Here is a 13,390-nt window from a genome sequence, read left to right on the forward strand (position 1 = left end):
TCGACCAGCGTTTCCTCTGCCTGAGTCGGCCTTATTATAATCATGGCCATCTCTGAATCTTGATTGGCTATGATGGGATCGACTGTTCCCTCGGTTGCCTTCCCGGGCCGGAACCTCCTGAGCGTTAGAGGGTGGCCTGCGTTGGTCGGTAGGTCCCTGTGCATTATCATGCCGTGGGGGGCCCCGGACCGCAGAACCTGTCTCTGAGTTCCTTCTGTTGCCAGAAGGATGCTGTCCTCTACTCTGAGGGTTTGGATCTTCACCCCTATGGCGACTAGGACTAATGGGCGGCTGCCCGGCCCTATTTTTCCTTGGTTGCGGGGGATTGCCGCGACCAGCCTGGGATGGAGGCTGTACCTCAGGATCCCTCAGTGGGACGTCGTCCTGAGGCATCGGTGGCTGCTCGGGCCTTTGGGGGCTCGAGGGTTGGATCGACGGGCTAGGATTAGGACCCCTTTGGGGCGGCCCATTTGTAGGCTGATCAGGTTGCGAAGCAGGTACAGCCTGATTCCTAGCCAACTGTAAGGCTGCTTCGAGGGCTACCATGGCCTCCCTCTGATGGCGGTCCATCTCCGCCTGCCTTTCACTTAATTCCTGGCGCTGTCATTCGATCTCTTGTTGCTCCCGCGCCATAATCTCAGTAGCACTTTCTTGACTGGCCCTCAGATTGGCCAGTTCATCCTACAATACCCCTAGGGTATTCCTCAGCGCCTCGGAATCTAACTCTTCCTCATCAAATTCCAGATGTGGCTCATCTTCGGTCACATTTGGAGGAGGAGGAGGCGGCTGAGATGGTGCAACGCTAGCCGCCTGTCCAGTCTTCTTGGTTGTTTTCGCCATTACTATATCAACGGTTTCGTATCAAGCTCTCAATGAAAGCACCAGAATGTTGACCCTGATTTTGGTCAACTGACACGGAGTCAAAATTGCTTGATGTGGGCAGAAATGTTGAGATGAGAATAATGACAAAAACAATAAAACACACAGGAATTTATAGTGGTTCGGCCCCAGAATCTGGTAATAACCTACGTCCACTTGAGCTGTTATTGATATAAGATTCAAAGGAGTGATCAAAGAACTAGGGTTCAATGAGTTTCACAAACCTCTGAAGAACAAAACAGTATATCGAATGTGATAGCTCTAATACACTTGTAAAACTCTAATATTAGATAATTGGAAAGCCAAAAGTCCCTTCCTTGAGCTATCTTTCTCTATTTATAGGCTCAAGGAAGATTACATTAATTTGTTACAGATATTCTTTCCTAAATAATCGGATACTCAAGAAATCATGGGAGATAATTTCGGATATGATTATAACTGCATAAGATTTTCTCCAAATATAGCGAGTATATGACCAGGCTGGTCATATATAAAGATTGAGCGTTGCGCCATAGACATCTCTCTGGTCGATGGTCGAACAAGACTCCTGCCAGATGTCAGCCACGTGTATTAAACGTTTGTCATGTCATCCATGCCTGTTTTTTGGATAACAATTTCATAAAAAAAAAATTCCATTTTTGACATTTTTAACTTTTAACTTTTAATTAAGTGATAAAAGTCAATATTCAAACATTTTCCATATCTCAAGTTTTTTGCCAAAGCCCTTGAAATTTTGTCCACTTATTCCTTGCCATATGTACAGGAACTAGGCAAAAACCTCGCCTCAAAACTCGTTTCATGTTGGGAGAATCAATCTCCCAAAAACCTCATTTCGTTATGGTCAGTATTTTACATTTTTCAGATTTTTGGGAAAACTTTAAAAATTTATTTCTCTTAAATCATAATGTATTTTTCTCTAAAAGTTTACAAGGGCCTTTATACATATATAAAATATTATCCTATAAAATTTCATAATTTTTAGGATAGTATAACCCACTCAAATATTTAATGAAATTTGGGCAGTGCATGCTGCCCAGTATTTTTTTTCTAGATTTGCATCACAATGCCAAAGAGTGCATATATTGAACTTAAAAAAAAAAAAATTGTGATTTTCCAAATCCTCACATCAAGTAATCTCAAAGTACTACACAACTACACAATTTATTTTCATAAACAGAGACAACAAAGTGCAGTCTGACCTGTTGGAAGTCAGACCACGGATTTTGGTTGCATGCATTTTTACTCACAACAATATTACCAAGCTTTCTAGCATAAACCTGGGCCACAAGCATGCATTCAAATCATCATACCACACAACTTCAAACCTAAACATAACAATAAGCTCAAAAACTATTAAAATACCCTATACAACCAGATCTACAAGACTAGCTAAAGAACTTAAGGAAAGCAAAGATAAGGTTTTACCTCTTGAAGCCCTAGCTTGGAGATGAGTTCCTTAGCACTTCAAACTTTTCCATTGGTGTTCTAAACCCCCAAAACCGAGCCCCAAGACATCATACAGATTTTAGAAAGAGGTTAGTGTAGAAAAAATAGGTGATGGACAAGAATATGCAAGCTTTACAAAGTTCCTTACCTTGTCTTGCTTTGATCACAAAAGATGTTCAAGCTTTGAGATCTAGCTTGTATGTACTCCTTTGAACATTTGAAGCTTGGTATTTTCCTCTTGAAGTTCTTCTTCTCAAAGAAAGGAGAGTAGCTCTAGAGAGTGTTTTTAGTTTCTTAGAATATGAAAAAAAATGCACAAATGAAGTGAATAGAGAAGGGGGGGGGGGGGGGTTCGATTGAGTATGTAAGAGAGAGAGAGAGAGTGTGTGTGATTATTAGAAGAGAGTTGTTTGTATGGAAAGCAAAAGGCCTTTCCTATACTTGGGCTTTGAATAAAGGAATTTGTAAGCTAGAACAAGCAAGCCCTAGGGGCCCTTTTCCCTAGGCTATGTCGTCCCCCTCTCTCTCTTTGCCCTCTTGATTTTACCATTTTTCCATTCCCTAGTTGCCTCCAAAATAAAAGAGCTCAAGGACTCTATGGTACTTTTATACCCTTTATTTTCCTTATTTTAACCTATAGTTTTTAAGTTTACATACATGAATTAATATAAATATTTTGTGACCAAAAATTATATTTGTCACACTACTAAAAATAATTGTCAATTTATCTCATATAACCAAAATGCCCTTCAAGGCCAAAGCAAGCATTTTTTTCACTCTTAAGCATAATTGATTGGAATTCAAACCTCAACCAATTTCTTAAAATTTATTGGCTTAACAATAAATTCCCCAATTGCCTAAAAATATTATTATGCCATAGAATTTTTCCTATTTTATTTAGTGTGAGAATTTTCTCCCATTAGGGTATACCCCTTGGTCCATGACCAAGTTGTTATTTGCAAAAAGACTAGATCATTCACCAGATCATCACATCGGCTATAACAAATCACGAATTGTCTCAAATTCATATAATATTATAAAAAAAAATATTTCACAAAATCTTTAACAGGCCCGAACCGACTACTAACGTGTGTTCAAAACATTGGACGTCACATTTATAATGTATGGAACTCGGGGTTGCAGTTTGAATAGACCTAACGACATGAGTTCGATGATTCCTGTAAGGATTGGTAGGTTGAGTATTTCCCTAAATCCACTCAGAAGGTATGGGGCTCATGGTTGCAGTTTTGATAGAGTGACTGAGATTGAGCCTATTATTCCTGTCGAACCTATGGGACCCAGTTTACCTCATTCCAATGTTAACATCAGTTGCAGGATGAGGTAATCAAGCCAAGATCTCCTCAATGTGCTTGTTAGCATGGGCTAGATGGTTCCTTAACTAGGTGTTTTCCATCTCGATGGCTATTAGATACCCAAGATGAGGATTTGGTGGGCGTGAGGCTGAGCTCCCAACATTGTCTTGGTCCACATGCTGTTTTCTAGGATGGCGTTGTGCAGATGAGCCTTCTCGAGTGGGGATAGCTACATAGTGAGCCTCCTGATCATCAGGTTGCTCTGTCTCATTGTCACGCATAGATCGGGTGACCACCATGGTGACTATTAGGTAAAACTTGCATGGGGAATTAAGCCTAATATGTTCTCAATGAAAGCACCAATTTGTTGATGTGGTTTTTTTGCCAACAGTGGATTAAGGAATCTGAAAATAGAGATATTAGCATTTTTCCAAACTGTAATTGACCAAATAAAAAATATTAAGAGCACTCACACACTTTTTACGTGGTTCAGTGGTTAAAATCTACCTAGTCCACGACTCACTCTTATTAATCTGTTTTGTTCTCACCGTGAGATTGTTTGTCACAATTTCACCAGAGTTTCAATATACAAGATGTTGATCCCCTTTTCTGCCCATTCTCCCCTGTATTTATAGGGAATTTTTCCTTGACAGTTTAGGGTAACCATGCATAAATATGGTAACATAAATTTTTGGGCAACATCCCATTTGCATAAATACATTAATGCCTATTAATTTTATGCTCCCAATATCGGGTAATAAATACAAAATAACATATGAGAATTAATGAATGTATAAGGAATCTCTGAGTCTTTTGGGATCCTTCACTATGCGTCATGATCAAGCTTCCACGAGCTGAACACTTCCTTCGAGCTGGGTGTCGAAGAACTAACCTGAACTGACATGGGTCACGTTCAAAGTTTAATGAAGGCGATCTGATTCTCGCGCAACTCGAACTAAGTTGTTGGTGCAAGAGGCGATCTGGAGACTATCTGGTTATTGTAAGCTGTTAAGTTTGACTCGAGCTGCTCACTCCAGAGTTAGCTAGATGCTTTATCTGTACGCTTTCTACATACGAATCTTTGCCAACTGTTCCCCCTGCAAGTGCTAAAGATGGGAAGTGAATCTCCCTACTTGCATGAATTGTGAGCTCCAAAACAACAGAGGGTCAAGACCCAACCAATTACTTTTACCAAAGAGAACGCTTCCCATGTTTGATTTCCTCACAATGACCCCTTGTTCATAACGTTCCAACTCGCAAATAGGAGGGTTCGTCGAGTCCTCATTGATAGTGGAAGCTTGGTCAATATCCTTTATAAGGCGACACTGGAAAAATTGGGGTTTTCTATTCGAGATTTAAAAACCTGTGCAGCTACCCTATATGGATTCTCATGGGAGGGAATCATCAGCACAGGATCCATTGATCTCCTAGTCACCTTAGGAGACTATCCAGTCTCGATAACTAAGATGTTGGAATTTATAGTAGTGGACACCCATTAGCTTACAATGTCCTGCTCGGGAGATCAGCCCTGATTGGGCTGGGGTAAGTCACATATGTTAGGCATTTGACTGTAAAGTTTCCAATGCCTAGTGGTATCGAGACGTTGAAAAGGGATCAATTAGCAGCTCGATAATACTACAGTATCTCCGTGAGGGGAAAATGCCAAACCAGTGCACAGGCACTAGAAAATATAGAGGAAACTGAAGAGAGAGTCTATCAGGTTGAAGAAGAAATCGACCCCAAAATAGAAGAAGACAGGGTCGATCTCGGTCCTATTGAAGAGCTTGAAGACATTCAGCTCGATGGTAAGGACACCACCAAGGTGGTAAAGATTGGGTAGAACCTCGCAAAGGAAGAGAAATATCAATTAATTTGCTTCCTAAGGGAAAATTTGGATGTATTTGCATGGTCACACTCGGATATGGGTGAGATCAATCCCAACATTATAAGCCACGCACTGAACATTGATAAAAACTTCCATCCGAAATAGCAAAAGAAAAGACTTCTTGATGACGAGAAGAAGAAAGCCTTGAAAGAGGAGGTCGACAGATTAAAAGCAAAATGGTTTATCCGAGATGATTTCTACCTGGAGTGGGTAGCCAACCCAGCATTGGTCCTAAAACCAAAAGGCAAGTGGCAAACTTGCATCGATTATTCGGACCTTAACATAGCATGCCCAAAAGATTGTTTTATGTTGCCTCAATTCGATCGGCTCATGGACGCAACCTCGGGACACGACCTCATGTCATTCATGGATGCATATTCTAGATATAACTAGATAGCCATGCATGCACCCGACCAAGAGCATACGAGCTTCATGAAATATAAAGAGCTATATTGTTACAACTTGATGTCATTCAGGCTTAAAAATGCTGGGGCTACATACTAGAGACTAGTGAATAGGATGTTTGCTGAACATATAGGAAATAACATGGAAGTGTATGTGGACGACATGCTGGTCTAGTCCAAACATAGTAATAACCATGTTGATGACCTCGTGGAGTGCTTTGCTATACTTCAGAAATACAACATGAGACTTAACCCACAAAAATGCATATTAGGAGTATCTTTGGGGAAGTTTCTCAAATTTATAGTAAACGCTCGAGGCATTGAGGCAAACCCAGATAAGATAAAAGCCATAATTGACATGCCTTCACCTTAAAAACCTAAAGATGTTCAGAGCCTAACTGAATGAATGGCGGCGTTAAGTAGGTTCATTTCAAAATCTACGGACAAGTGCCTGCCATTCTTTAATCTTTTGAGAGGAGGCAAGAAGTTTGAGTGGTCAGACGAGTGCGAGCTCGCCTTCCAGGCTCTCAAAAAACATCTTCGCTGAACCACTAATCTTATCAAAACCAGTCACGGGGGAAACATTGTACTTGTACCTTGCTACAACCGAGCATGCAATCAGTGCAACACTCGTTCAAGAGGATAAAAAAGTACAAAGACTGGTCTAATACATCAGCAAAAGAATGTTGAGAGCTGAATCAAGATATCCACTGATGGAAAAGCCTAGCATTATGTCTCGTCCATACATCGAAAACTTCGACCTTACTTTCAAGCGCATCCTATTCATGTGATGATCGATCAGCTACTAAGACATATACTAGCGAAACCTAAAGCATCTAGAAGACTATTAACATGGACGGTCAAACTTGGGCAATCCAAAATCACATATCACCTAAGAATGACGATAAAATTTTAGGCCTTAGTTGAATTTATAGTTGAATGTACAGGAATCACTGATGAAGGAGTCATAACCTTGACCCATGAGTTGTGGAGACGTTATGTCAATGAATCTTCCAACGAGACCAGATCGAAGGCAGACATTATCCTCATAACCCCGTCAGGAAGCAGGTTCCACTTGACCTACAGGTTCAAGGCTACAAATAACGAAGTCGAATATGAGGCACTACTAGTAGGACTCTGAATAGCTTCCGAGCTAAAAGCTAAATCCATACACTATTATAGCGATTCTTAGTTAGTAGTCAACCAAGTATTAGAGGAGTACCAAGCTCGAGGATTAAGATGGCGGCATACCTGGAAAAATTCAAAAGGGCATTCAAACAATTCGAGTTCTATGTGATCTAGTAGGTTCCGCGAGAATGAAACTTGAACGCAAATGCCCTAACTCGACTAGCCATAACTAGGGAGGTTGACAAGCTCAACGTGATACTAGTAGAGTTCTTGCCAGAACCTAGCATAACTGCGCCCGACAAGGTTGAAGTCGACATGATAGATTCACAACCTACATGGATGACACCTATAATCGACTATCTCGAAATTGGGAACCTGCCTATGGACTAGAATGAGGCTCGAAAACTGATGTACAAAGTACCAAGGTACACTATTTTGGAAGGGAGACTGTACAGACGAGGATATTCCATGTCGTTATTACGATGTGTAACCCCTCTTGAAGCTAAGAAAATTCTAGAAGAAGTCCATGAAGGATTTTGTGGAGATCACCCTGGGGGGCACAACCTCTAGAAAAAAGTAATAAGACAGGGATATTTCTGTCCAACGGTAAATGCTAACGCATTTGAATACGTAAAATGCTATGATAAGTGTCAGTGATTCGCCTCGATACCACGAGCTCCACCAACCGAGTTCACCATGCTGAGTTCCCCTTCGCCATTCGCAGTGTGAGGAATTGATCTCATTGGATCCCTACAAACGGGAAAAGGTGGAGTCAAATATGTAGTAGTCGCCGTGCACTACTTCACAAAATGAACCGAGGCTGAACCTCTGGCCACAATCACCTCGAAGAAGGTTATGGACTTTGTGGTAAAAAAACATCATTTCCAGATATGGGATGCCAAGGAAGATAGTTTCGGACAATGGAACCCAATTCGACAGTGAGTTGTTTACACATTCTGTGAGAAAAATGGGATTATTAAAGCTTCTCCTCGGTGGCCCATCCCCAAGCAAATGGTTTGGTCGAAGCTGTAAACAAGACTCTCATGAGTTCTATGAAGAAAATACTTGAAGAAGCTAAAGGCAAATGGCCTGAAGAACTACCACAAGTCCTATGGGCCTATAGGACAACCACTCGAACCTCAACCGGACACACACCATTTTCCCTAGCCTAAGGCTACAAGGCAATGTTTCCAATTGAGGTCGAAATTCCCACTATAAGGCATGAAGCATATGACCAAGACTCAAACCAATCCCAACTCAAGGAATCCCTAGATCTAATTGAAGAAAAGTGAGATGAAGCCCAACTTAAAAATACTGCATACTAGCAAAGACCTACAAGATATTTCAATAAAGGGGTTCGAGATAGACATTTTGGGTTGGGAGACTTGGTGCTGAGGCGCGTATTTTTGGCCACACGAGACCCCTCTGCAGGCGTGCTTGGACCTAATTGGGAAGGACCTTACCAAATTGAATCCATCATTTGACCTGGAGTCTATAAACTAGCTCGATTGAATGGAGAACTGGTCCCACGAGCTTGGAACGGTTAGCATCTACGACTATATTATCAATAAATTATGGAAGGATATTTATTTAGTTATAAACAAGCTTGTATTTTCCCAAAGGCACTATTTTCCCTTCTTGAGATTTTCCCACAGGGTTTGCTGTCAAAGGCTTTAATGAGGTCTCTAATAAATAAAATGTTCATTAATTTTCATCATTTTTATTTGTTATATTTTTGCAAGCACTCAGTGTTCAATAACTAAGATCTCTCAATCATAGGAATTTGAGGGGGCATAAGTGGTATACAATCATACCATAAGCTCGGAGAAAAAGATAACAATAATAAAGATAAAGATAAGTGCATGAATCGATAACTAAGCACAAGTTTAATTTAATTATGAGTTTGGAGATAAATCGATGCAAGGATAAAGTTGGAACTCTAGATTAACCTACAATATTCGTAAACCAAAACAGTACTGGAATGTTTTGCAAGAAGTTTCAACCTCGTAACCTCGAGACCATATTCGAGGATGAGGAAAGTTACTATTACTAAGCAAGAAATAACTAGACTAATGAGACTACATACCAATGAGTGTTTTCAAAACACATGGTATAAGTAGTTTTCAACCTTGAAAATAATGAGGTCGAAATTGAGCGATTGGATAAACTATGTATGATTACATGGAAATTCTAACTTAAGCTCGAACGTGTACTTGTGTGAGTAAACAAGTATGAAAGCAAACCCTTATAGTACTAAGCTCGAAATATTTTGACTCAAAAATATGATGCATAATACTAAGGCAAAAATATGAAGGTGGATGATGTGCGTAAAAAATTTCAAGCCAGAAAATTAAAAGCATAAAAACTACCATTAAAGCAAAGTATTCACAAGATAATAAAAATAACTTAAACTCGAGCTGTAAATTGTCTTTGCCCAAGGGCATCAAAAAAAATTTGGCCTTGAACTCCTCCAGAAGATGAGCATTTTTGCCCTCCATGACCTCGAAGGTGGTGGCCTTTTCTTTCTCAATTTTAGCGTTGAGCTTCCGAACCTTTTTGAGGTCAGCCGTCTTGGAGGACAGCTCCAGCACTTTTGCATCTCGTTCCTGCTTGATCTCCTTTCTTGCCTCTTTGAGGGCGTCTTCAGCTCAGGTTTGGCCAGCTTTGGCCTCATGTACATGCCCGAGTCTGGTGGCTGCTTCATGGCTCAGTATCTAGAACTTGTAGATGAAGGCTAAAATGCTATGCATAAAGGAAAAGAAAAACACTTTAAGGCAAGAAAAAACGAGTAAAAGCATTTTGAAATCAATAGCAAATGACACTTTCAGAGGTGAACAGCTCCCCGACCTTATCAAAAAGGGTGGTGGCATCATCACAAACCCACAAAAATTCTCAATGGGTACCTTGAAGACTACTGTAGGTGCGACCCAGGCAGGTGAGGGCTCGACACCGGAGGTGCCAGCCTCGTTGTCAACCGTGAATTCAAGCTCGTGGGGGGCAATGGTGTGCTTTCAATCTAGTATCAGAGTAAGAGCAAAGGGAACTTTCTTCCCTTTGCTGGAAGCATTGCTGGGAGAAGTCGGGCTGGGAGCAACTTGAGCCATAACCTGCGGCGGAGGGGCCGCTGAGGGAACGACAGAAGGATCTTACAAGACAACATGAAGATTCGAGGTTGCAGAGGTAGTCTCAGACTTCTTGGATATCTTCGAAGCTTTGGTGGTCTTTGAGGATACCCTGCCTTGCTTCGTACCCTTCGAGATGGTAGGCTGGCTGAGAAGATTCTCGAGATCAGAATCCATCTCACCTAAAAAAGGGAAAACAAACATTAGCATCTAATAATGTTTAAGAAAAGATCTGAACATACTTCTAAGTAAAGAAACCTAATTGGAAGATCCTCTCTGGCTCGACCTTAGGGACCAGGAAATCCCTCTATCTTCGGAAGATTCTAAGAGAGTTCCTTCTCGATAAGTAGGGGACATCCTCGACAAATCTCTACAGTCATTGATCTCGTACTAGAAAACTATCCCTTCCCAAACCTCATTTATACTATACAAGGTTTGGTATTTTCCTAACCAACTATCGTCCCTATGTACTTTAAGATCTACCGCCAACCAGATCATAAAATTATTTTGTGGATCATTAAAAAGGACTACAATGTTGGGCTTTTTTTTAAATAGGCTCGGAGACCACATAGATAGTTCTAACACGACTGTACCTCCACCAACGAGCTAGGAGAAGCCTCGTTCTGTGCTTCAGTCCTCGAGCTTGAAGGTTCGACTAAGGGAGGACGGGGAGGCTCGAGACTGTGAGCTCGAGTGCTTCCTTTTGGAGGTAAGCTTGGTAATTGGAACATGAAAATCTTCCCACCTCGTGTACATACGAGTCCCAACATCATCTGTAGACTTGCCTACACCCAGGAGACTGCATAGGCGGAGCTTGTCCTCGTGTAGGAGGTAGCTGAGGGACCATTGACCATACTAAAGCTTCAAGAATTTCTCCCTGTGATCCTTCATGGTGTCGGTGGGCTTTGGACGATGGTAATTGGCTGCACAAGTAAATTATATGAGCATTTTGAGCTCGAAATGAAAGAATTCAAGGATGAAAGTGCAAAAAGATACTTACGGATTCGTTGGAAAGAGTAGAATCTGGATGGATCGAGCCCATCTATCCAGAAGAAGATTGTCTTGAAGTTCAAAGGATGATTAGGTATGTCCTCGAACAGCCTTCTCTCCCTTGGATAACTGGACAAGTAGTAGAAGCCATCCCCACCGTGAGCTTCGGAGGGGTTTCTTTTCAAGAAAAAAAGATATAAATCTCATGTGTCGAGGGTCCATCCCATTTCTTCTCGTGGTAAAGTGACTTTAGTGCCGCAAGGACCCTGTATGAATTGGACTAGAGCTAGAAGGGGGCGATACTAACATAGTCAGTAAAATTCTTGAGATACTCTTTTAAGGGAAGTAGTGCTCCAGCTCGCATATGCTCGTGAATCCAAGCCGCGAGCTTGACTTTCCTCTTTGAGTTGTCTTCACCCGGAGCAAAACAACTTCTTTCGTCAGAGCTGGCAAGTTGACACACTAATTTGCAGGATAAATTTAATCCATGGCAAGACAGAATGTTCAAAATCTATCTTGTGGAGGTGACGAAGCTCCAATAATGTTCAACCTCGAAGAAAGAACTCTCCGAGGTCGGGGCAGAAGAAACTTCGAGGGCAGTTTGACTGGCTGGTTGGTCTGATGTACCCTCCATGAATTCGACGGAGAGCTCGCCTGGGGAAAATAATATGATAACCCTACACTTGGGATCTAGGGGGATTGGTCAGGCCTCAGGATCTGGACTAGGATACACGTCAAACTGTAATCTCCTTATTTTCCCCTCTTTGACTTTGTCGTTCTGACGTCAAAAGTGGGCTTGTATGTCTTCCCCTTCGAGGCGCTCTTTGTGCTCCTGAATCAACCATTGGTTTTGAGTAAATGGAGACTCAACTCGAGGAAATGGTGGGTGGTAAGGGATCAGATGCTCAGACCCCCACCGATTCTCTAAAGACTGCGTCATCTAACTAGAAAGAAAAGGGTGAGGGCCCATTACTTAGAAAAAATAGGAAGGAAAAATCATGATAACTCAAGCTCGCAAGCTCGAGATAACAAGATTGAATAAATTGAGCCTGAAGACTCAAAATAGCGAGACTGGTCGAATGCCATAACCGAGTTGTTATAAGCTCGGGGCACCGAGAGTAGGTTCACGCGAGAGTGGGATGGTTATTTCTGATTTGGGGGATCTTGAATTTCTAGGAAGAAATGGGCAGTTACCTAAAAAGGAGATGTCATTGAGTTATGTGAATTAAAACTTCTTATGCTACATGAAACTTGTACCCTATTACCCTATAACTTAGAAAAGAAGCCATTTTTAACACTCCTTTACCAATCTTTACCTGTCAATATTATGCAACTTATGGATCAAAAAACTTCTAAATACAATATTAGATTTCAACCAGGAAACTTTTATTTTTCATGCATGGAAACGGAGAAGACCATATATAAAAAAGAAAAGGAAAGAAACAAGGTTCGAAGAACTTACGCAAAGTCGATCCTGAGAATGAAGAGACCATAGATTGGAAAATCGGAAGCATGAGTGAGGCGATGGAACTGAGTGAACCACGGTTTCTTAGCTTTTTTGGCTTGGAGAACATGTGAGGGCTTAAGAGTCGTGGTTCACGTTTTTCTTTTCTGAAAACTAAGACGCAAAAGTGAAGATGAAGAAGGTGACTAAGGGGTTTAAATAGGCGAAAATGTTGCATTTGAATGGGAGTTTGAGCCCTTGATTTGGGTTAAAAGGTGAACCGAGGGGCCGCGTTTAATCCTGAGAACTTGCGAAAAGGGGAATAGGAAAGGGCATATGCCGAAAGAGATTACTCGACTACTCTTAGCATCCATCCCTATGTTGATATGTGCCCGTACTCAAGTGTGGTAGGTGGGCACGTTTTGTTATATTATTTTATAATATAATATTTTAGATTAAATAAATGTGACAAAGAGTGTCACATATTGTAACATATAATAGAGAGTTAAAAATATTTAGATATATGTGAATATCCAAATATGTAACATATTTGGTGTTACAAATTCAGTCACAAATTTGTAACTTCCAAATATTGCCAATTATTGTGTAGATTTGTTGTTACACAATGTTGAGATGAATTTCTTAAAGCCATATGTAAAATGGCTATTAGAGATGTGATTTTAACCCCAATAATGTGTTTTGGGGGTTACAAAATCAATTGGGAGTGTATTGGAACCGTTTCGAAAAACAACACCTTTTTGTGTGCTGAAATTGGTCAG

The sequence above is a fragment of the Humulus lupulus genome, chromosome X (genome assembly GCF_963169125.1).
Source record: "Humulus lupulus chromosome X, drHumLupu1.1, whole genome shotgun sequence".
Classification (NCBI taxonomy): domain Eukaryota; kingdom Viridiplantae; phylum Streptophyta; class Magnoliopsida; order Rosales; family Cannabaceae; genus Humulus; species Humulus lupulus.